Here is a 25,224-nt window from a genome sequence, read left to right on the forward strand (position 1 = left end):
AGGGGTGGGTGAGTCTGTCTATCCCTACCCATTTCTTTTTGAGTGAATCTTCAGTGCCACTGATTCAACTACGAAGGTACTCTGAGATGGTATGGAAGAATGAGGATGATCAGGGCTCTGGAAACAAAGCCCTATGAGGAGAGACAAAGAACTGAGCATGTTTAGCCTGGAGAAGAGAAGATTGAGGGGAGACATGATAGCACTCTTCAAATACTTAAAAGGTCATCGTAGAGAGGAGGGCCAGGACCTCTTCTCGGTCATCCCAGAGTGCAGGACACGGAATAATGGGCTCAAGTTACAGGAAGCCAGATTCCAGCTGGACATCAGGAAAAACTTCACGATTCTTAGAGCAGTATGACAATGGAACCAATTACCTAGGGAGGTAATGGGCTGTCCCATGCTAGAGGCATCTGAGGTGCAACTGGACATCCACCTCTCAGGTATGCTTTAAGGTGGATTCCTGAATTGAGCAGGAGGTTGGACTTATAGGTCCCTTCCAACTCTATGATTCTATGAATTCTTCATTTTCTTTTTCTTCTAAAAAAGACTCATTTTCAAAATGCATTGAGCAAAAAAAAGAAGAAAAAAAGAACCCAGCTTTTTTCCTGTAATGGTGACTTACTTACTTACTTACTTACTTCCCTGCCAGGTATGGAGATACATATTAAACATTGCTGAGTGTAACTATAATTCAATCTAGTTCTTGGTGTAAATGTTTTATGTGTAGTCTTCAAATATATTATTATATATTCCCTCTTTTATAGAGACTGAAGTCAATTATAATTCTGTCATTGATTTCTCGAGAGGCAATCTATTGTTTTCCCGGTGAGTAGGCTTGCCTATAAAGGCAATATCTCATTCAGCGATTAGCAAGCACTACAAACACCATCCCCGCTGGTAAGATGAAGTGTAAGCAAAATCGCTGAAGTGGGTTTTGTCCTTGTTGAAGTAATTGGGAGTTTTGATGTTCCATTCACGATGGATTACTTTTACAACAGCCTTAGCAATCTCCATCATGTCAAAATAGACCAAGCGCCTTCCTTCCTTTCTAGCAAACATTACAATACTCTAAAATCCCATCTCTTCTTATTCTTATCTGCATTCCGGTAGCATTCCGCAAGTCACAATCAACGCTCCATTGTGTTGAAAGCTGCACAAAAAGACAAGTCATGGTAACCTCTGCCCTCACAGTTTAATTCAAGATTTTAAATCTCCAGGAAGAAATCGCTAGTGTTCAATGTGTAGGGCTATGGTACAGTGGACATCATGTCGTATCACTTTATTTAAGCACAATAAGGGTGATAACACTCAACCACAAAAATATCACTTTATTTTACAGTGACTCTGATGATGTTTCAATGGCCAGAAGGAAGTCAGATTCCAGCTGGACATCAGGAAAGACTTCCTGACTGTTAGAGCAGTGCGACGGTGGAATCAGCTACCTAGGGAGGTTGTGGGCTCTCCCACACTAGAGGCATTCAAGAGGCAGCTGGACAACCATCTGTCAGGGATGTTTTAGGGTGGATTCCTGCATTGAGCAGGGGGTTGGACTCGATGGCCTTGTAGGCCCCTTCCAACTCTGCTATTCTATGATTCTATGATTCTAATTCTTTCTTCCATCCTTTAAACTGCCCGGTTCCTAAAATGTTAGTCACCTATCCATCACCCATATAACCTAGATTAGATTTCCCCAACATGGTGTCCTCCATGGACTTCACCTTCCATCAGCCCCAGCCCCATGGTTAGTAATCCTGGGAGTTGTAATCCAAAATATCTGGAGGGCACCAAGTTGAGTCAGGCTGACCTAGATACTTGGAGATGCATAGCAGCCAAGTGGATTGGATTAAAAAATGAGATTAAAATGTAGTCTGACCCATTAGTTTAAAGAGCTTTGAGTTCAGTGCAAACTTAGTCATACTTAAAGTAGACTCATTGAAATAAATCGTGACTAGCCTAATCCCCATTGATTTCAAACAATATTGTTTCATCCACTTTTTCTCATTCACTTTAGGCAAAAAAAAGAAAAGAAAAAGGGAGAGACTAAAATCCACTTACACTGGAATCCTTTTAATTCACTCTACTTAAGAGACTAACATTATTTTCTTACAATTAATTCTTACAATTAAATCTAATAATAGTGTGTGTATATATCAACATATAATCATACTTCCAAGAATGATGTATAATCATACTTCCCCGTCCATAAATCAGGAAGAGACTTTCATCCAAATAAGGTGTATCCAGTAAATACAAAGGAAATAAATCCAAAATGGTAAATGAAAGTTACTTTCCACTGTATGAGCTATGACAGGAAGAGGGAAACAAATATGTATTATTCAAGTCTTGGCCTGAGTTGGTAGCAATGTTTCTAGCCAATGTTAAGGTTGCTTTTGGGCAAAGTTATACCCAAGAAAGCTTCTTAGAAGATCTTAAAGCTTTCCACTGAGAATGAATAGATACATAATTCCCCAGGGTCCAAACTACCGCAGGATGTGGTGATAGTCACCAATTTGATGGCTTTAAAAGGGGGGCAGATAAATTCCTAGAGGAAAAGGCTATCAATGACTACTAGCCCTGATGGCTCTATGCTACCACCAGTATCGAGGCAGTAAGCCTTTATGCACCAGTTGTTGGGGAACATGGGTGGGACGGTGCTGTTGCACCATGTCCTGCTTCATTGGTCCCTGGCTGACAGCTGGGGTGAACTGAGTACTGGACGAGATTGGCCCTCGGACTGATCCAAAATGGCACTTCTTTCATTCTTAGGTTCTTGTCTCTCTTTCCATCATCATCATCATCATCATCATCATCATCATCATCATCTTCTGCACCAGACAGGCTAAAGATGTCTCTTATTCTTCACTGAATAATTTTCAGAGTACTTGGGTAAAATTGCCTCAGACATACTGTCCCTCAGGGAAAATGTACAACTGTCACCCAATTTGAAAAATCCGTGAGATGTAGCTGTATTTGTCTGTTGCAGGAAAAAACATCTTGTTGTCTTGTGGCACCTTCAAGCAAAGGTCTCTAAACTTTTTGGTTTGGTGGGCACATTTGGGAATATGATAGAATGTTGTGGGCACTCTCACAAAGTAGCTGCCATGCTGTCCATGGCTGGTCACAAAACACTCATTTCCCCCAAGACTAAAATAGGAGAAACTTGTCTAAGAAACTCAGCACAAGGCAGAAGTTAGATCCAAGCTCCAAAACAGAAATCCACTCTTTTGAACTCAAATAAAGTTGGTGCAGCATGGTAGTGTGCAAGTTAAAAAGGTAATTGAAAATATCTAAAGACATTAACTAGAAATCAGGAGGAGCAGGGAGTCTAGTGAGCACCAAGAGGGGAGTGCTCAGGGACAATAGTATCATGGACACAATATTGAGACACTAACCTTAAAGCCTCAACCAGTAATCTTCCAAATACTCAGAGCTTCTGACTGGATTGGGTTACGATGGGGCGTAAGTGGCCCTCCACTGGTGGAGAGTAGCTCTGCTGGTGCAGCAGGTGTGCATGTGGCATGCATACCTACTGAAAGTCCATGGGTGTGAAGTTACTGCCAGCAGTGTTTCTGTAACTGCTAGGCCCCAAAAATGAGATGTTCCAGAGGTAGGTCAGAGGTAGCCTTGCATCAGCTGGATTCAAACCCCCCCTTCCCCCAAGAGGACCCAGGACTGAGTCCATTAAGTGTGCCACCCAGGAGCAGGCATAGGTAATTTCCTCCCGATTGAAACTAATGGACTAATTGCTGTAGAGAACTGCTGGAGAACTCTCTTGGAGGGGACCCCTCCCCCCAATCTTCTGGCAATGGTGGATTGTCCACCACTTCACTCCCCCACCCACCTAAATTAGGATTGTTCTGTCAATTACATTTATATCCCATTTTCCCCTCTTGCAAGAAACAAGGTGGCTTACATGGTCCTCTTCCTCTCATTTTTATCTATTATTTATTTATTTATTTATTTATTACATTTTTATACCACCCAATAGCCGAAGCTCTCTGGGCAGTTCACAAAAATTAAAACCACAATAAAACAACCAACAGGTTAAAAGCACAATTACAAAATACAGTATAAAAAGTGCAACCAGGATAAAACCACGCAGCAAAATTGATGTAAGATTAAAATACAGAGTTAAAACAGTAAAATTTAAATTTAAGTTAAAATTAAGTGTTAAAATACTAAGTGAAATGTTAAAATACTGTGTTTCTAGCAGGACACATCAGTCCTGTCAGAAACAAGGACTGGCCCAAAGTCACCCAGAGAGCTTCATCACCAAGTGGGGACTAGAACCTGGATCTCCTGAATGCCAGTCCAATACTCTAACCATTACACCACACTGGCTATCCCACTAGCCCTCAGTTAATCTTTAACCTGCCAAAGGATTCTTTTGTATGGGGTTTTAATTCAAGTGACTGTGTGGAGCCCACCTTTCTCTTTTTTTGAAGAAAAAAAAAAATCAAGTACAAAGTCATTTCTTGTTCTTTTGTCACCAACTCTGAGCAAGTATGCCAAACTGAATTTTAAACTTGAACCAGCTGTAAGGTTAAATCTATTTAAAAATAAAGCCATCCTGAACTGGTTTCTTCCTATTGAATTTCTGACTTGCAAGTCTTTCCTCTCAACATTAAATTGGGAAAGAAGATAAAAGATCAGAGGTGAACTCGGTGTGGGGGAAAAAACATGTAAGAGGATTGGCACACCTGGTTCTCACTGGGGAAGAAGAACTCGCACTGAGCACTTTTTAACAGGATGTGAGGGAAAGAGTTTGGAATGGTGCAGAAGTGGGTCCTTCACAGCCAGGGCTGTCCCCTCACTACAGTGCCAGATTGCTTGGCTACCAGGTAATAGTAACACTGTGTAGTAACTACGTCTTCTTCCAAGCCTGTTGGAAGAGCTACTAGACAGTACAAATGTTACTACACTGTATAATAATATTACACAGTAACACTGGGTAGTAACCCTACACAGACCCTGTTCAGACGACACCCTAAGGCATGGTGGTTAAGCATTTTGAGCTAAACATTATGACTTAGTGTGTTGTGTGATCCATGACTTAGTGTGTCATGTGAACCATTCCTAACCAGGGTGGCTACAGAACCATGAGTGGGCTTGTTCAGAAGACACCTTAAATCCTGGTGGTTAAGGCTTTTGGTTACATAGCAGGCTTTAAGGTATCTTGTGTGTTGCATTTTGCTAAACCCTGCTCACTAACCACAGTCAGACTGTCTGCAGCAGGGTTAGCAGCTCTAACCATGGCTTAAAGTGTTGTGTGTGACAGCAAAGCTTGGGGTTAGTGCTAATGCCAGAGAACCACAGTTTCGCTAACCACAGAGCCCGAAGTGCCATCTGAACAGGCCCGTTTAAACACTCTCACTAACTATTTGCTGCAAAAGGGTTAGCGGCCTAACCATGGTTTAGCGTGTTGTCTGAACAGGGCCACAGTAACACTACTACTGTGCAGTAATTCTTCCAACATATTTGGAAGATCTTGACACACGTCTTGCAACTTACGACAACCCAACAAAGGCACTGCTAGGTTTGAGGGGGTGGGTGGCAGGGGCTTTCCTGGGAGCCCAGCACCACCTCCACTATCCTGACAGCTCTGCTTACCTTGATGGTGTGGTGGAGCTGCTCACCTCCTTCTCCCTGCTGCCCTGCTAGACCTCCTTTTACCTAGAGGTTATGGTGGCAGCAGAAGCTCCTCCTCACTGACTCACTTGTAAAAGAACCATTGCGGCCACCAGCCGTGCACCATTCCAAATGAAAAGTGTTTTGTTTTTCTCCTTCCCTTCCTTATCTTTGAGTAGCAGTAAGCTGAACCAATCAGATTCTGACTTTAGGGGAACATAGCCAATGAGGGCACAGGACCAGCAAAGGAGCAGTGATTTTTTGGTTCTGATGTCACTGGCAAGGGAAGAGATAAACCTCTCCTCCCCCACATGCCTGTAAGCTGTAAAACTAAAAAAGGGGATATGTAGCTACATGCTACACATTAAACACAATCTGTGGCTTGGATCTTTCTTGCAGTGATCTTGGGCTTTTGTAAATGCCCATACTTATTCTGGACCCTTACAATTCTAGCAAGCAACAATAACCCTTAAGACACCACATAATGGATCATGGGGACTGCTGGACCCAAAGTAAATGGCATAAAATAGACTATAATAGTCATAAACCCTGGAGGGGAGACACTTATTTGACTCTGAGCGTCTCTACTTGTTAAAATAATAATAATAATCCCGCTGCTTTACCAGGGCTTTCTGCTTCTGCTTTCTTTCTGGGATTACCATTGGTGCCATTACATGGGTGACCATGTGCAGCCACATGGTTTGAATTGAATACTTCCCCTCTATGCATGCTCCATTTACTTCAATGAAACAGCCTCATCTAATGGCAGAATCATAGCATAACGGCAACGTTACATGGAGATGATTTTGTGCATTTTTGAATAGCTATCTCTGTGCTATTTTAAAGCATAATTAGGGGGGAACACAGGAGACATCCTGGAGGTTGACGACGTATTCTAAAGGACCCGTAAATGGCCATGAGTGGCCAATCACAGGTGTGCAATAAATCACTCGCCCAGAAATGCTCTCTTCTAGAAATGCTCATTTGTCTTCTCAGGGACTCATTTCCTTTATTAAGTCTGGTTTTAAGTCTGTGCGGGAATTGGGTTTCCTTCTCATCCCTTGGAGAAAACTATTTCACAATTACAACAGTTGCAAAAGTTCCTCCTGGCACCTGAGTTTCTGGCACCTGGCACCTTCAACTCCTTTTTAATGCTCTTTAATCAGCCTTCTGCTGCTTTCACATTTACACCGACGATAACTGTAGATTGCTCGCCCTGTCCGGATGGCTGCTTCATTCCTCCTTCCCTTTGTCTTGTCTTTCACATTCCTGTTAAGAGCTCGCGCTTTGTCTACACCTTTGTGTAAGACGCCGAGAAAAGAATGCATTTCTCCATATGCAGCCTCATCAACGTTATTATGGTGAGATGTGCCATTACCTTTCTTCTTCGTGGTAAAATGTTTCTCTATTTCAGCTGACAATCGCATCATTCTTTTGTGCCACTCTGGTGCACAGAAAAGCTGTATCCAATTAATGTCCGCTATTGCTTCCTGCTTTCTGTTTCTGATTGTTTGCCTCAGATGTCCTAATCTTGCAAATGGAATCAGTTTGTTAGTTCCTCTGGTGGCATAATTTGGAAGCGAGCTTGCAGAGACATTATATCCGATGAGGTGTGTTCCTCATAGGAATATAAAATCAGCTCAGTTTTCATCAAACTCTAGTGATTGTCCCAAACACGAAGGGATTTTAATCCTGCCATCACACAAAGTATTTCTTGGTCCAAGAAAGAAGTTAGAGCAGGAGTCTTGAAGCTCTCTCAGCCTAAGGGCTGAATTCCATATTGAAGAAACTTTCATTCTACTGGTGGGCAGGACTGACTGAAAAAGGGGCAGGGCAAAGATACCAGCATAGTTTAGTTTAAAGGTGCAATAAGAACATAAGAGCCATGCTGGATCAGACCAAGGGTTCAGCACTCTCACACAGTGGCCAACCAGCTGTCATTCAGGGACCCACAAGCAGGACATGGTGCAACAGCACCCTCCCACCCACTTTGCCCAGCAATTGGTGTATGTAGGCTTAGCTTACCGCCTCGGATACTGGAGGAAGCACATAGTCATGAGGACTAGTAGCCACTGATAGCCTTCTCCTCCAGGAATTTATCCAACCCCCTTTTAAAGCCATGGTGGCCATCATTGCATCTTGTGGTAGCGAATTCCATAGTTTAACTCTGCACTGTATGAAAAAGTACTTCCTTATCTGTCCTGAATCTCCCACGAACCAGCTTCATGGGATGACCCCGGGTTCTCGTGTTATGAGAGAGGGAGAAAAATGTCTCTCTATACACATTCACCACACCTTGCATAATTTTGTACAGGAAAAAAAATCCTATAATTCTGAGAATGTCCCAGCCAGCATAACTGGTTGGAGGGATGCTGGAAACAGTAAGACCTTTTTTCCAGTCCAAACATGCCTAGGATTGCACCCTAAAGCTCTAACACTTTTCCAGGTTGCAAGCGAAACCTAGGCTGGAATCCCGTTACCATAGGATGGATACTAAACAGGGCCATTGGCCCCAGGGGTGGTGGGAGACAGTGCTGCTGGTAAGATTTATGGGTCCATAATATGTGTAAATAACTGGCTCACAAACACACATATACCATATTGCTATATCTTCCTATAATTACAAATCAGGCCTCCAGAAAAGAGTATGACTACTCCCACTTCTCTTAACAAATGAGATTTACAATCCCTGTGGGGGTTTGGCACAGTGCCAGTGACTGGGGTGGAAGCTGAAAGAAGCTTCAGCAAGCGAGCACTCATCAAAACGTGTAAGTGTTCCACTATGGGTCGAAAATGGTTATTTTGCCTACCAAGCGTGAACCGTCTTTCGTGACTCATGAGATTATATCTACATAGGATGGGGTCATGGTATGTGTGTGGGAGAGTTTGTGTGTTACAAATTTGTACTTCCTCCTCACTCTCCAAAAGATGCATGGGCACTTCCTTTTGACTAACATTTTCTAGGTTGTGGGGTGGGTGTTTATTTCCTTAGAGCCCGAGAAATCCAACCCTAACCCCATCTGCCATCTTAAGCCTTTGTCCACATTTTAAGAGCATAAGAAGAGCTTCCATGGATCACATCAAAGGTCTAACCAATCCAGCATATATAGTTTTTGCACGTTGGCCAACCAGATACCTATGGGAAGCCCTCAACAGGATATCCTCTCCTCTGTTTTTCTCTGTGCTACTCTGGTATCACGGATGGCCCAGTCCTCTGAGTCCTGCATAACTCTCTCCCCTTTTCATGAAATAGAACTAGGTGAACAGAATTCGATTATATCTACTCAAGCTCTAGTGCAGTATTAAACTCCCATCAGACCCTCTTCAGTATCCAACCTTTTGTCTCTAAACTTTCATTAGTTTTAAATGAACAATGAAAGTTGTTCGTGGGGGTGGGGGAATCATTAGTGTCTCTCTGCTCACAGTTTCAGTTCAAAACAATCCCAGTCTTTCTTCTTCCATACGAGAAGAACAAGGAGGCTACACTGCTTCTGGCTAAAGTGTAATCAAAAAGTGAATTGAAACTTTAGAAGTTTTAAAGATTGGGTATTTTGCCAACTATAATCACTAGAGTAACTCTTCAGGGAGAAAGTGGTACTGTGTCACTCAGAGGACGGGGTCGGGGGGAAAATGCATTTCCCCCAATTCCATTTATTTCTTTGCTCTCTTTCCCCCACACCCTTTGTTCCTTCTCACCATTTCTCTGTTTATTTCCATTTCTTCTTCGATCCACGTCCCAAAACTTCAGATTCTAGCATTTTTCTGGTAAGCCATATTTTTAAATGATGCTGTGGATTCTGAAACCTGTCTGTTGAAGTCTGTCAGAACATTTGCTGTTCTAATTATGCAGGAATTTGGGAAAATGCACAGTATTAAAGAGAAGAGATTTTGCTTGTTTTGTGCACAGTGATGGTTATGTCTTTCTACCATTTCCATCTGTAAACAAGATTTTGGACCAGAATACCTGAGACATGATTACATAAAGATTTAGGAAGAACCATTCATCCCCCCACCCCCAGCCATTAACCATTTCTAAGTGGTTATGAGCATTGAAGTAATCTGCTTATGCTAGTACAAAATGTAATTGTTCTTATGCTAGTACAAAATGTAATTGTTGGATGAAAATTACATTCTGTAAATGACAACAAACATTCCTGTACCCTCATAATGCAAATGTATTATGATTATATTTTTGTGTAGTGTTTACCCATTGTGCTTCACGTACATTATCTCAGTAATTCTTGCAAGACCAGCGAAATGAAGTTGATCCATCCTGGTGAGTCATTTGGGGAAAGTCCATCACTGGTATAAGAACATAGGGAGAGTCCTGCTGGATCAGCCAAAGGTCCATCAAGTTCAGTCTCCTCCTTCCCAGTCAGGTGTCCCTGGGAAGCCCACAATCAGGGCATGAAGGCAATAGCCCGCATCCTTTGTTAGCTTCACAGCAACTAATATTCAGAAGCATATTGCTTCTCAATCTGGAGCTTGTGTCTGGCTTGGAAGAAAGAGGCAAGAAGTGAGCATTGCCTAACCAGGGTAATACTCTGTTGATTCTCAACAAGAGACCTTCAGCACCTCTACAGGGAGGGATGCACAAAAAATAATTTGTGTTCAAAAAACAGTCAAACAAGCCCCATTCACAACCCAGAAAATGGAAGCAAACAGGACAGCATGTTTTCCGAAAATGTTCGTAAATTGTTGAGCATGCGATCATGCTTGAAAAATGCACCAATTTTTATCAAATAAGCAGTTCACAATTTCAAAATTTTGCAATATCATGCTGTAGTTTATGGAAAGTTGTGCAGCTTTGGAAAACACACTTTTTTGCCCCACAATTTCCCTATTTGATTTGTGTAATTTTCCCAAGCGAAACCATATTGCATTCGTTGGTATTAGACATACAGGAAGGAAATAGTTGCCGTTTATTTGCTAACAGAACATTGCAGAAATAACATCTTTGTTATTTTTGTTGTTAGAAAATGATAAACAACAGCACTTTATTGGCTACCTTATGTGTAGACCATTTCGTTTCTGTTGAAGATGCTCCCCCAAATGAAATGTCATTAAGCAAAAAGGCTCCAAAGCTGTATCTTTCAAGCTGGGGGAAAAAAAGAGAGATCCAGATAAGCTTATGGAATAAAAATATTCCAACCAAATTGCCTCTGGCAGAACTCAAACCAATGCAGATGTCTTGCTTGTCTGCAAGACTTTCCTGTGCATGCAGAAGTACTTCCTCTCTCTTCCTCTCTCATTTTCTCTCTCCCTTTCCTCTGCTCTACACCTGCTTTTCTACATTTGGTTATGGCATTTGGGGTTTTACATAATTTCTTAAACTAATTAAACAGAAGATGAACCATTATTATTATTATTATTATTAGTAGTAGTATATTTAAAAATTATATATATATTAATTTATTTCATTTCATTTCATTTCTATACTGCCCAACAGCGAAGTTGTCTGGACGGCTCACAATTCACAAGCTACAATGCAGTATAAAAAGCTAAACGTACAAAATCTAAAAACATTTTAAACAGCTAAAGACAAATTCAGTAACATTTCAATTCCAAACAGCTGCCATAAAATCCCCATCATATGCTATTAAATGCCTGGGAGTAGAGGTTAGACTCAACCTGGCTCCAAAAAAGATGGCAGGGTGGGCAACAGGTGAGCCTTACTGGGGAGCCCATTCCATCACGGGGGGGGGGGGGCAACCACTGAAAAGGCCATCTTCCTTGTCTCCACCTTCTGAGCCTGCCTTGGAGGAGCCGTACAGAGGAAGACCTCAGTTGTCAATTATAGTGTCCATGTAGGTTCAAGTTAGGAGAAGCACTCTGTTCGGTATTGCAGTCCGAGCCATGTAAGGAATTAGAGGTTAAAACTAGCACCTTCAATCAGTCTTGGAAATGTGCTGGCAGCCAGTGCACCACCCTTCCTCCAAAATGAGTACAGAGCGCCTTACAATGTGAACAAAATAAGTACAAACAAAACAATAACATCCTATCAATTAAACAATTTAAACTGTAGCAATACTAATTCAACCTAAAAACACAAAAAACCAGCAGATCAGGAGACAAATGTTTTAGTAAATAAAAGGGTCTTTAGCTTATGTTTAAAGGTATTTATGATGGGAGGAGGTCCACAAATGGGGGGCACCCCTGAGAATGCCCTATCTTACATCCTCACCTTCTTCACCTCATTTCGGGATAGGTTGCAGTGATTGAAGGGCTGTAGTTGCCTGGTAATGGGGGAGGTATTATTATTATTTATATTATTTGTTGGAATATAGGAAGCTGCCTTACAAACAAACCCTGTGGCAAATAGGAATGGCCAAGTGGGGCTCCAGGGAAATCTTTTGAGCCCCAAGAGGGCTGGATTTCCCTGCAAAGGACATCCCTAGTGGCAAATCCCATCCCCACAAACCCTCCTACTTTCGCAAGCCTTTATTTCCCCCCACCAATTCACAAATGAGGGAAGTTGATTTGGCCAAGGACTGTTGCTGACGCACCCACCCTATTTTGCATGTCACTTCTTAAAAGGGAGTTTACATCTTGGTGGATGGTAGTGATGGTGAGCAAAGGGTGTGAAAAGGAAACAACATGGACCACATATATTCATGGACACAGCCTCTTGCACTTTTGACGGATGCTTCTGATGGAGAAGATAAGAACATAAGAGCCATGCTGGATCAGACCACAAGCAGGACGTGGGTGCAACAACATCCTTCTGTCCATGTTCCCCAGCAACAGCAGTATATAGGCTTACTGCCTCTGATACTGGAGGTAGCACTAATAGCCACTGATAGCCACTGAACTAATAGCCACTGATAGCCATCACCTTTAGAAATTTATCCAACCTCCTTTGAATGCCACCCAAATTGGTGGCCATCACTACGTATTGTGATAGTTAACAGCAGATAGTTCTGCTGATAATTCACATCCCTCTGAGGATACTGCACTGGGGGGTAATCTCTGCCAGGAATCTGCAATTGGCCATAGGTGCCATTAGGGACTGAAGGCGTTCCCCTGTAAGCTTTAACTGTGATAGTTAAACTATTGTGATAGTTTAACTATGCACTGTGTGAAGAAGTCCTTCTTTTTATCCGTCCTGAATCTCTCACCAATCAGCTTCATGGGATGACCCTGGGTTCTAGCATTTTGACAGAGGGAGAAAAATGTCTCCCTATCCACATTCTCCACACCATGCCTGATTTATTATTATTATTATTTATTTATATAGCACCATCGATGTACATGGTGCTGTACAGATAACACAGTAAATAGCAAGACCCTGCCGCATAGGCTTACAATCTTGGTATGCCTCTAGCAGGTCTCCCCTGCTTGCTCAAAACATTGTACCAGAATTTCTAACTTGGCTGCTCAGGGAAAATATGCTGAGAGTAGACTTGTAAATACACAACCGCTACAAAAAGGGAGTGATACTGTTAAATACACAGCAATCGAGTTATTTGTTATTTGGACCTCCATCAGTCTCCCAATGATTTTCCAAGGAGGATGCTATCACATTGTAAGCTGATCTGTATTCATCGCCTCATGAGAGGGACCATTGTTCTGCCATCATAAGGAATGAGGTCAAGTCTTCAAAGAATATCTGGCCGAGCTGTACTGTTTGTCTCTCTGACAGATGACAACTTCAGCTGACAGACACGGTTTGCCTTCTCACAGGTTAAAGGGAAATGATGTGTGTGAGTGTGTGGGTTCACAACATAAGTTCACCCCATCATATCTCAGTGGTTGTTTGGATAAACATCTGGAAGAAATATCCCAGCCTCCCCAACTGGGTGCCCTCCAGACTTGTTGGACTATAAGTTGCAAAATCCCAAAAATAGATAAGCTGGTGTTTGTTCCCTGACCTGGGAGAGTACCAGTCTGGGGAAGGGTGAGATATTATTCAGTATCATAAGGAGTGCTTCAAACTCATCACTTGATTTCTGCAAACCAAAAGGGCAGAACCTGAGGCTCGGGAGCTAAATCCATCCCTTTTGGGGTACCAATCTGGCCCTGAAGGCAGTGGAGGCTGGTGGCTCCAATGTCAGTGGGGCTGTGAATCTGCTCTGGGTTTCAGTCAGAACTCTAAAGGAGCTATCCAAGTTGGCAAACCCCAAATAGCTTCAGCACCTTGGATAGCTTATTTAGAGTTTGGAATGAAACTCAGAGCAGATTCACAGTCCCACCAGCTTCCACTCCCTCCAGTTTTTTGCAGATGGTCATGCCTCCTTCTTCTGTTGACTCACCTGCTTTCCCTCAGCCACCAACCATTGGCTGACTTCCTGGTTTTTGTCCATCCCCCCCACCCAATTCTAAAATATTGAAATGCCTCCCCTCAGGCTTATTTCCTGGCAGTAAAAGCTTTAAGCTCAAATATGCTGATAGTTTAGCTCTGCTGCTTTTGCTTTTGGCCCTGCCTGCTTTTCCTTCAGCCCAACCCACCACCCGTCCTCCAAAAATGGAATCCAGCCCTCGGCCTGAAAGAGGTTCCACACCCCTGCTGTACACAGTCACTACACCCTTGAAGTTTGGCAGCTGAACCTGTGAACTGACTCCTTTGAAAAGTGACTCCTGTCAGCTCATGAAAGTTCTGCCTGCATCACTGCATCTCTGATGGCCTGTTCACAGCCTGCAAGTCACCACCTGGGGTCCAGTGAGGATGGATGGATGGATGCAATTGGCCCTATGTTACCAAGGAGCAGGTCTGGAGGCCTCTAGATCACCTTCCCAGCTCTATAATTAGTCCTGATGGCCATGTGCTACCTCCAGTATCAGAGACATTAAGGCTATATGCACCAGTTGCTGGAGGAACATGGGTGGTAGGGTGCTATTGCACCCATGTCCTGCTTGTGGCTTTCCCATGGACAGCTGGTTGGCCACTGTGTGAACAGAGTGCTGGACTAGAAGGACCCTTGGTCTAATCCAGCAGGGCTCTTCTTACATTCTTATAATTCAAATTGCCAACTCCCCTTCCCTCCCCCACTTCCTCACTCCCCTTTTCAGATCTTTTTTTTTTTTTTTTTTTTTTGCCAAAAGAGAAGAAAAGACCTTCATTAGGGATGCTGCACCTCCTTCCCATCAATAAGCAGACGACGTCTCTTTTAGCTCAGCCTGAAGGACGGCTTTCCAATGTGTCCTATCACATGCACATTTATCAAGGAAAGAGGATTTTAATTGAGTTGCCTGTCTAGATTAGAAATACCCGTTGTGGCGTGAGCATCCTTGCTAAGTGGTGGGGCATGGTGGCAGTGGAAGGAAGTGAGGTTTCCGACGGTTTCCTTTGAATTGAGAGGAAGGTGTGGAGTCCAGGTGTGCAGTTGTTCAGGGACGTGTTTCTTCTTTGGTGCTCAATGGCACCGGTCTTGCATTGACTGTGTTCTTTCCATCCTTCAAGCAATGGGTAGAATGTTAAGGTGACAAGGCAAATCATGGGGTTTAGCATGTATGTGAGGCTTCAGAAGGCAATCGGCTTCTCCATACTTGAGCTAATTTTGATAGGGGAGACCTGGGTTCAGATCCCTCCATAGCTGTGGTGTTTGGATTGTCATCAGGATCCAGGAAGAGCAGGACACAAGGGTCATGAAGACACGTGATGGCAGATAGGGATGCACGAGAATTTCCTTTCTGCTTGCAAAACATACCAGCCTGTTCGTAACTGCAAATGTGAGAACTAGAACAACCTTGGCCATACATTCCAGCAGGCACCCCGGACCTTGAAACTGTGCAGCACATGCTTTATCTCTACCTGTAGATCGACTCTGAGGATAGGTGAGATTAAACTTTGCCAATGCTGAAGCTTTATCCTCATTCTCACCTCCAGTCCGGTTCTCTACACTGTCACTCAAGTCATGTCACATCCATCAGCCTCCAGCAAGAAGAGAACACCAGTGTCCTTTTCGGAAGACAGCCCATTTAAAACACAAGGAGCAAACACTCCCATTACCTCCCTCAAATATAAATTAGCTGGAGCAGTCATCTTTGGCTTTTTAAAAACATATTAGATTTTTTTTTTAATATCAGGGTTCGGTATACAGAATAAAGACCTTTTTTATTTTTAAAAGAAGGAGAGTATAATTAGATCTTCAAATAGACAATCTTGCCTGCAAAAGGGGGCTGTGACCTAGAACATTGAACTAAGTCAATGGTTTCAGTATAATGCATAATGCTTCATGGAGCATGGCTGGCAGCTGCCTTGTTTCAAACAAGCGAGTACATACTGGCTCGGGAGGGAATGGTTTGCTGTACCCGAAGCCAGCTTCATCATTTTCTTTGAAGTTGCATGAGAATACACAGAGGAGCAAAGTGATACTCTGTCATTTCCTTAAGAGGCAACCTTCCTTGATTAGGTCATTCCCTTGGAGATGCCGTGCAAATTAGATGTGACGTAGTGCGGGGATTCTCCTGATTTGTTGTCACCAGGAGTGCAGCTCAGCAGTTGAGACGTCTATAATGGGGATGGGTGAGAAATTTGGAATCCAAATTGAGGAAAAAGATTGGAATGCTTTGTGGGACAGATGTCCATTTAATATAGTATCATGTAGAAATCGGGAACTAATGTTAAAATTGATTCATAGATGGTATCCGATGCCAAGAGAAATATCAATGATGAGCCCAGGGACATCCCCAGAATGTTGGAGGGGATGTACGGGAGTTGGATCGTATATACATATGTGGTGGTCATGCCCAAGGGCGAATATTTTTTTGGAATAAAGTGTTCCAGGAGATTAGTTCAATAACTGGACAATGAGTTCATCTATCTTCTCACCTAGCACTGTTAAATGTATATAAAGGATTGGATATCAAGCTGTTAGACAAGAGTTTAGTAAGCCATCTATTACTGGTGGCAAGATGGCTGATTACCAAGCACGGCAAGGATGGCAAAGAGCTCTATATTGTTAATTAGTATCAAAGGGTTTGGCAGATTGCTCTTTTTAGAAAAATTGACAGAAAAAAATGAGGAAAGTCTGAGGACAATCAAGCGAGGATAAATTTGAGAGTGTATGGAAGAAGTTTATTGACTTTGTGAACAAAGAAGAGGCGGGAATATATACAGACATTTGGAGTGGATAGGAGAATGGCACTGCTAGAAAATTAACTTCCAATCCAGACAGAAACTTGCAATAAGAATCTTGTAATTTGTATCCGAATTGATACAGAATGTATAGATCTATGTGTATATATAAATAATGTAACACTCGGCTTATGTAACCAAAAATACCAGAAATAAAAATTAAAAAGAAAAAAGAAATTTGTGGTGTTGAGGAGTGTGTTTTTGTTGTTTTAAAAAAATTACCCAATTTGCATCTCCCAAGCCTCCACAAGCCAAGACAGTTGCATTCTGAAATCCATACCCAGTTCCATCTGGGAAGGAGGAGCCATATGGGCTGTATTTGTTGGGAGTCAGGGAAGCTGCAAGTGCAGTTGTTCTTGTATGTAAGAACAATATTCACCACGTACAAGCAATTCCTCTAATGGTGACTTCCAATTAGGTACCAGTTTGCATCACTCCATTTCAGGGCTTCGTTTGAGCAATGGCGTGTCTTCCGACACTGACATTCCGATGCTGTCATTCCAAGAGCCCTGCCTCCTTCCTCCCTGTTCACAAAACCAACCGTCCAGGTTGGTTGGGGGAAAACCTTTGTGGGAATCTTGTTCTCAATCCAATGATTTGCATTGGTCTTTTTGTCTTGATGATTTAAATCAACGTGATTTAATTCATCCCGAGACTTACGGCAATTTATACCAAGTGAGTTCATGGACATGAAGAGAAATATCCTTGTCTTCATATTTTCTTTTCCTCTCTCTCAGTCAGCAAAATGAACAACAGGACAGAATGCAGTGGCAAGTGGGAATAGCTGAATCTGTCAATCTTGGTTCACCAGTTGCTGGGGAACATGGGTAGGAGGGTGCTGTTGCACCATCTCCTGCTTGTTCATCCCTGGCTGATGGCTGGTTGGCCACTGTGTGAACAGAGTGCTGGACTAGATGGACCCTTGGTCTGATCCAGCACGACACTTCTTATGTTCATAGGTTTCTTGGTTTTTTACAGCCTTAAATGTGGTTCATCACAAACTTTGAAAAATTCTTTTTAAATTTCGATAAAAACCCATGTGTATTTTTGTGCCCCTTTCTCCAAATATATGAATGTTTGCATGCTATTTCCCCTAATATGTGAATTTTTCCTATTAGGAAAGTCATTTTCCTAATATAATGACGTTTGAATGTCATTTTCCCTAATATGCACATTTTTGTGTGCATGTTTTGATGGCAGAACTCCATTGCAAAATTCAGAGAAATATGAATGCCAAAGGATAGCTGAGTGTCAGTTCACAGATTGCTTCAAAAGTGTGAAATTAGGGAAGTTTGCATTAAATTGTGGACCGAATAATGTCTCTCTCATCCCTAGTTGAAAGTCTAGGCAAATTGGGGAGCACAGTGATCAATTCTGGGTGGCAGAATTACTCCTGTCATCTCTACTCCTTGTCTGCTCAGTGTTGTCCAGGTTTATGATGTGTTTAATATTGTCACCCTCAATCATTCCCCGTGTCCTCGCCCTGTTGCCTCCTATCAGATGGCAAAAAGTTAATCGCCTTCCCAAGATGCTCAAGTGGTTTATAGATGAAGCCGTCACCTCTCCTTTTCTCTTCACCTGCTCGACTTTGGGCAGACATTTGCTACGGGAGTTGCGCATGCTTTCCTGCCCAAGGTTAAACTCTCTCCATTAAGACCCCTGCGAGGCCATGAACTGAGTTACTTCAAAGTAATTGAAACTCAGAGGACCCTGAACTCGTTATGTTTGGGAGAATGCTAATGAACCTTGGTTCATTTCCCCAACAAGACATTTGGAAACAGGGGAAGCCTCTGAAACATATTTTATTTCCCCTTTTGTAGGATGTCCTGTGAGAAAGGAACAAATGTAGATAAAATGAGAAGCCAAAAGAATATTAATCTGAATTTCAAACCATCTCTCTCTTCAGATGTATTTGGTTATTATATAACTCTCTCTCTCTTTTTCTAATTCTCATTTATATTTACATGTTTATATATTGAATTAAATGCCATCCTGAAAACTCAGGGTGTGTGACAATTAATTTAAAATATGTCCGTTAAAATAACCTGCTAATATATGTGCACATGGCATCACCTCCTGTGTACTTGAATATCCAAAATATTGTGACTGAGATGTTTGCCTTCTCAAGTGACAAGGCAAATCCTGCATGAATTGGCTCTGGGATCTACTAGAGAACAACGTCTGGTTATGGCTTTGGGAAAGAGAGACATTTGAGCCCTATTTTAAACACCATTTTCCCATGAACTCACAAGATAGCCCTTCAGCTTCAGTTCCCCATTTGTAAAATGGGATTAAGACTGGCTGTTGGGAGGAAAAACCTAGTAAATACTTCAAAACACTTTGCAAATGGAAAAGAGCTGGAAAAAATGGTGTTATTTGGCACAGTACCCTCAGGGTCAGTCACTATTATGCCTCTATCCCAAGGGTCTTAGGTGGCAGATGAGGGCCAACTCTGCCTGACCAACTGCCACAGTGAGAATTGGGTCCCAGGTTCAATCCCTGAGATCTCCATTAAAAAGGGTCAGGTTGCAGGTGAGGACAAAGAACTCATTGGGAATTGAGTTGGATAGGTCTCTTTCTGGACAATGTTAGTTTTGCATGGGCTCCTTCTGTTCCATCCCATCCATGCTCCAAGTAGCGATTTTAAAACATTGCATTAAAATTCAGATTAACATGCAAACATTTTTAATGATAAACATAGGCCATAGCTAGATGGGGCAAAATCCCAGGGTAATCCCTGGGATCGTCCCTGTGCATCCACATGATGTACAGGGGATCCCGCGATCAGGGAGGGATGATCCCTCCCTTGCCCCGGGATCTTGCCCTACTCTTTAGGCCCGGTTTTTCCACGGTCTTGGGCGCCTCGTGTGGCCAGGCGCTGTGGTTTGTCCCAGCTCCTTGCAATTCCCTTCGAGGAGCCAGGACCCACGCACGGGGCACAGCACTCCTCAGGAGCGCTGCGCCCATCGGGGGTGGGGGGGAGCAGGCAAATAATTATTGTTTAAAAAATCACTTACTTTTTGTGCACAAGCGTTTGTGCACTGCTGGCCCTTTAACCAAAAAAAAAAAAAAAAAAGGTAGCCGCAACACATCTCCATCTGAAGTCATCGCTCACAGCATGTGAACTTAGTGGGAGATCTTGTGATGAAAAAATCACGAGATCTTCACCTCTCCATCCCACTAGACCGCTAGGTCTAGCTAAGGCTTCAGTGTTGTATGCATATTTTCCTAAAATATGCACTTTCATACTTATTTATTTATTTATTTATTTAGCCAAGAACTTTATTACAAAATTTGGGAAAGTGCAAAAACCAAAAGTTGACTGTGTCTCAGCCTACGTATTAGTTTGAGAAGTACAAATCATGTCAGTATACTTATAGAATCATAGATCCATAAAATAGTAGAATTGGAGGGGGGAACTATAAAGCCATCGAGTCCAACCCCCTTGCTCAGAGCAGGAATCCATTTTAAAGCATATCTGATAGATGTCTATCCAGCTGCATCTCGAATGCTTCTAGTGTGGGAGACCCCACAACCTCCCTAGGTCATTGGTTGCATTGTCGTACTGCTCTAACAGTCAGAAAGTTTTGTGTGATGTCCAACCAGAATCTGGCTTCCTGTAACTTGAGCCCATTAAAAATGAAGACTGAACAAAATCCTTGAGCATCCCTATAAGTGGAGAGTTACTTCCATCATAGACAATACTGAGCTAAATGGACTGACAGTCCAACCTGGTATAAGGCAATTTCCTATGTTCACAAACATTTTTGGTGGCACACTGTCTGCTGCATTTCTCAGCTTAACCAACCTCTGCGTTCCTTTGAAGAAGGGAAATATACAAATACAACTAATCAGTCTTGGAGCATTCCAGATGTAACCTATCAGCCTTGGAGGCAATGTAACCAATCGACCCTCTGGATTATTCAAAGTATGCTCATTTGTTTTGTGTCCCATTCTCTCCCTTCCTTCTGAAAGACTCATGTACATTCAATCTTCCCTGAGAATAGCACTGAGTGTAAGGCTTGCAGAGGTATGGGAACACCATGCCTAGTTAAAGATTTGCCAGCACATTCTAATTGAAACAGTGACATGGAAAAATCACCATAGTCTAAACATCCTGCAGTAGGTAATATTCCAGCATCTATCACTTCAACATGTTTATAGTGCAGGGGCGGACCATAAAACTAGTCACAGTAACACCCACCTACAATATCTAACTTTTAACAGCATTTCCCACAGGGAGCCATGACTGAGAAATATAGCTTTGAATGACAATGCCTGGCTCTTATGTACTGCAGACTCTTTGTTTAATGATACTTAACCCTGCCCTTCCCAGTTCTCAAGAGAAAGATTCTGTCAGGGTTGGTGTTCTCGGATTGATTAACATTAAGTGTGGAAGGAGCTGAAATCAACAACAGCAAGAACATGATCAAAGTTGTAACAATCACTGTAAGGATTTGTGTGTGTGTGTGTGTGTGTGTGTTGGGGGGAGGGGGGAAACGCCGGAACTGATATTTAATACTAAAATATAGCAAAGCATATCTAGATACCGTGTAAGAAATCCAAGCTGTGTATAATGGATATGACCTGATTCCTAGATGCTTAGAAGTGCAATCCTATCCATGTTTAGAAAGAAAAAAAGTCCTACAGTTCCCAGCCAATGATGAGGAACTTTTTTCTGTCCAGATATACATAGGATTGTGCCCTAGATCTGCTAAATCTAGCAGATTTTTAAGAATTCAGAAACTGTATTTTCAGGCAAAAGGTGAGACTGAGAACATACAAGGGCCAGGGGGCTGTTTTCAAGGCACCAGGTTGACAGCTTTCTGCCACTAAACCCTGTGCTCTCTACTGGCTGTTAGGCTCAACGTGCTTGCCCTCCCACGGCCTCCAGCGACCGATAGAGGTTGCCTTCTGCCCGGGAACAGCCCCGGAGTGGCTCCAAGCAAGGACAGACCGGCAGAAGAGCTGGCTGGGCTGCCCTCGCTCTGGCTGGAAAAGTCAGGGTAAGTCTCCAAATTTCAGCCACGCATCTTTGGCTCTTTGCCCCGGGGTGGCTTTGAATCTGCGACTGCGTCATCTAACTGATGCAGCGTGTATTTGGAGCCACCCTGGGGCAAAGACGACATCAAGGCAGCCCCAATGATGACGGTGTTAAGAGAGGAAGTTGAGTTTGAAGGGGCGTTCATAATCAATCAGAGAGGTAGAAACAAAAATCAACATTCTGAGCAGATTAATGCCCTCATGTGCTCTGATCGTGCCACAATCAACTCTTCAAAATGTCTCCAGGAAAAAGTGACAAAACAAATCAAGCTGCAGCTCAATTGCTGGGGAAGGGATGGGAACAAGCTGGCTAAGACTGACTGGAAAATACCTGTAGGTTTAGCTAGAGAACTGGTGAAGCATTAAGACTAGGAGTATGAAGCTGTTTTTATTTAATTTATTTATTTATTTATTGTGGAAAGCCGGGATGTACATTTCATCAATAAAGGACAATGAGTTGAGACTTCCTCCTGGTTAAGATCCTGTATAATATTGCCAGGATTCGATCATTTTTGTCTGTCTCTTCTGCCAAGATGCTTGTTCATGCACTGGTTATTTCACGGTTGGACTACTGCAACCTTCTTCTCTCTGGCCTTCCTTCTTCTCACATCAGTCCGTTGGTTTCTGTTCACCACTCTGCCGCAAAGATCATCTTCTTGGCTCGCCGCTCCGACCATGTTACTCCGCTTCTGAAATCTCTTCATTGGCTTCCAATTCACTTCAGAATCCAATATAAACTTCTCCTGTTAACCTTCAAAGCTTTTCACGGTCTAGCTCCTTCCTATCTCTCCTCTCTCATCTCATACTATTGCCCCGCTCGTGCTCTTCGCTCCTCTGATGCCATGTTTCTCGCCTGCCCAAGGGCCTCTACTTCCCTTGCTCGGCTTCGTCCATTTTCGTCTGCTGCCCCTTACGCCTGGAACGCTCTTCCAGAACATTTGAGAACTACAAGTTCAACCACAGCTTTTAAAGCTCAACTAAAAACTTTTCTTTTTCCTAAAGCTTTTAAAACTTGATGTTGTGCAGACTTCTACTCTTACTTTCTACTGTTAGTTTTACCCTACCCTGTGCCTGCTTACCCTACCCTGTACCTGTTTGCATTCTCTTCCCCTCCTTATTGTTTTACTATGATTTTATTAGATTGTAAGCCTATGCGGCAGGGTCTTGCTATTTACTGTTTTACTCTGTACAGCACCATGTACATTGATGGTGCTATATTAATAATAATAATAATAATAATAATAATAATAATAATAATAATAATAATCTACCCTCAGCCACAAAGTCTTTATTAAGCTGTTAGTAATAGCATGTGTAGATTGCATTTTGTATTTTAAATTAAAATAAAAAAGTAAAAAGGAGGGGTTGGGTCCAGACAATTTTAGATGAACTTTGGTCCCATGGAAATCAATTTAGTCATCATTTAACTTAATGCCACTGATTTCAGTGGGAACAAAGTTCCAACTTACTTTAATCCATCATCGTCATCATCATCATCATCATCATCATCAAATAAACAAATAACAATTGTACAAATGGCTTAGAAAGGGCAAGCTATTTTCTGAAACAGAAGGATTCCTAATAGCCATACAGGATTGACTTATAGCAACCAAGAAGTACTGAAAATACAACATAAAAGATAACAAGGTAACAATAGATTCATGTAGGAAATGTCATCAATCCCAAGAAACAATAGACGATGTAACAGGAGGATGTAAAATTCTGGCAGGAATGGACTGTACGAACAGCCACAATACAGCCACAAAAATAATTCACAAAAACTGGTAATCAAATTCAACTTCATCAAATAATCTACACCATACTATACATACTCACCCAAAACAATCTTGTAAAATGCAGATCATAAAATATACTGGGACAGAACAATTCATGTAGACAAGACAATACCTTGCAATTGACCAGACATAAGAATTATAGACAAATAAGAAAAACACACCTACCTCATTGACATATCAATACCTAATGACAAAAATGTTTTAGAAATAGAAGAGGAAAAGACAGAAAAATATACATGGAAATTAAAGCACTATGGCAACAGGAAAAAGTTACAATTATTCCATTAGTCACATCAGTCACTGGAATCACGTAAAAAAAAACCACAGGAAACGTTCAGAATCTGGACACATCAGAATACATCCACACCAACATCCAAAAAGCAGTCATACTTAAAACATTTCTGAATCAATAAAAGATAACATGACTTTGCAAAGCCCATCATGTTCATCTAGAAAAACCACCACGAGTGGGAAAAGAGATGATGATGATGATGATGATGATGACGACAACAACAACAACAACAACAACAACAATATAAAAAGATCTGTCTAGTCCATCATCGTTTTTACAATAGAGGCCAACAGTTAGATGACTCCAGGAAACACAATAGTAAAAGCCGCCCCAGTGTTTCCCCAGGCACAGTCCCTGAACAACATGGCAATTCCAGTGAGCAATTGAAACTTATAGCCATTTTCTGCTAGCATTTGAGCAGCTACTTAATGCTATATCTGATTGCCAAACTTAGTTTTATATCCTTATCTATTGGGAAGATGTTTCTCCACCAACCGAATCATAGGCCACTTCAGAGAATTTACTTCACCATTTGGCCACCTTCCCTCTCTTCTCCCACAAAGCTATGGGACATTGTGGAGGATGCTAAATAGGGGCCATGCTGCCAACATAATTGCTGCTCTAGCCATTTGCAGTGGCAGCACGCACACACGCACACACATACACACACACCATTAGGAAAGAAGACTGAGGGGAGACATGTTAGCACTCTTCAAGTACTTGAAAGGTTGTCACACAGAGGAGGGCCAGGATCTCTTCTTGAACATCCCAGAGTGCAGGACATGGAATAATGGGCTCAAGTTACAGGAAGACAGATTCCGCCTGAACATCAGGAAAAACTTCCTGACTGTTAGAGCAGTATGACAATGGAACCAGTTACCTAGGGAATGGAACCAGTTACCTCTCCCACACTACATGCCTTCAAGAGGCAGCTGAACAACCATCTGTCAAGAATGCTTTAAGGTGGATTCCTGCATTGAGCAGGGGGTTGGACTTGGTGGCCTTATAGGCCCCTTCCAACCCTGCTATTTTATGATTCTATGAAATATGCTGTACTACAACCTCTTCCAGTGGTGAGCAACTGTTGGAGAATTTATCATCCACGGAGAAATTCAGTGAAATTGTCCCCACAATTTCTCTCCCCACAAATAGGGTGAATAATCTTGAAAGGCCAGCTGTGCATCACTGCAATTGGAATACCCGTTTTGTCTTTTACCTTTTTCCTTCTCCCCATTTTGTATGTAGTTGGTTACTTCGAAACTAAGCTGCAGGCGTTTTTCTAATCAACCTTAGTCTGTTGATTCTCACTCTAATGCAAATAACTGCTCAAGAGAAACCATGTTAATAGGGTCAGAGATTAGAACTGCGGCCGTGAAAATGAAAACACT

The 25,224-nt window shown here is 42.3% G+C and overlaps 1 protein-coding gene across 4 annotated transcripts in view; it reads left to right on the plus strand.

Annotated features, from left to right (window-relative positions):
- The window catches only part of CHRM2 (cholinergic receptor muscarinic 2), a 193,109-nt gene that overhangs the window by 111,531 nt on the left and 56,354 nt on the right, over positions 1-25,224 (plus strand). The window lies entirely within an intron of this gene.

This window comes from Elgaria multicarinata, chromosome 9, assembly GCF_023053635.1.
Source record: "Elgaria multicarinata webbii isolate HBS135686 ecotype San Diego chromosome 9, rElgMul1.1.pri, whole genome shotgun sequence".
In the NCBI taxonomy this organism is placed as follows: domain Eukaryota; kingdom Metazoa; phylum Chordata; class Lepidosauria; order Squamata; family Anguidae; genus Elgaria; species Elgaria multicarinata.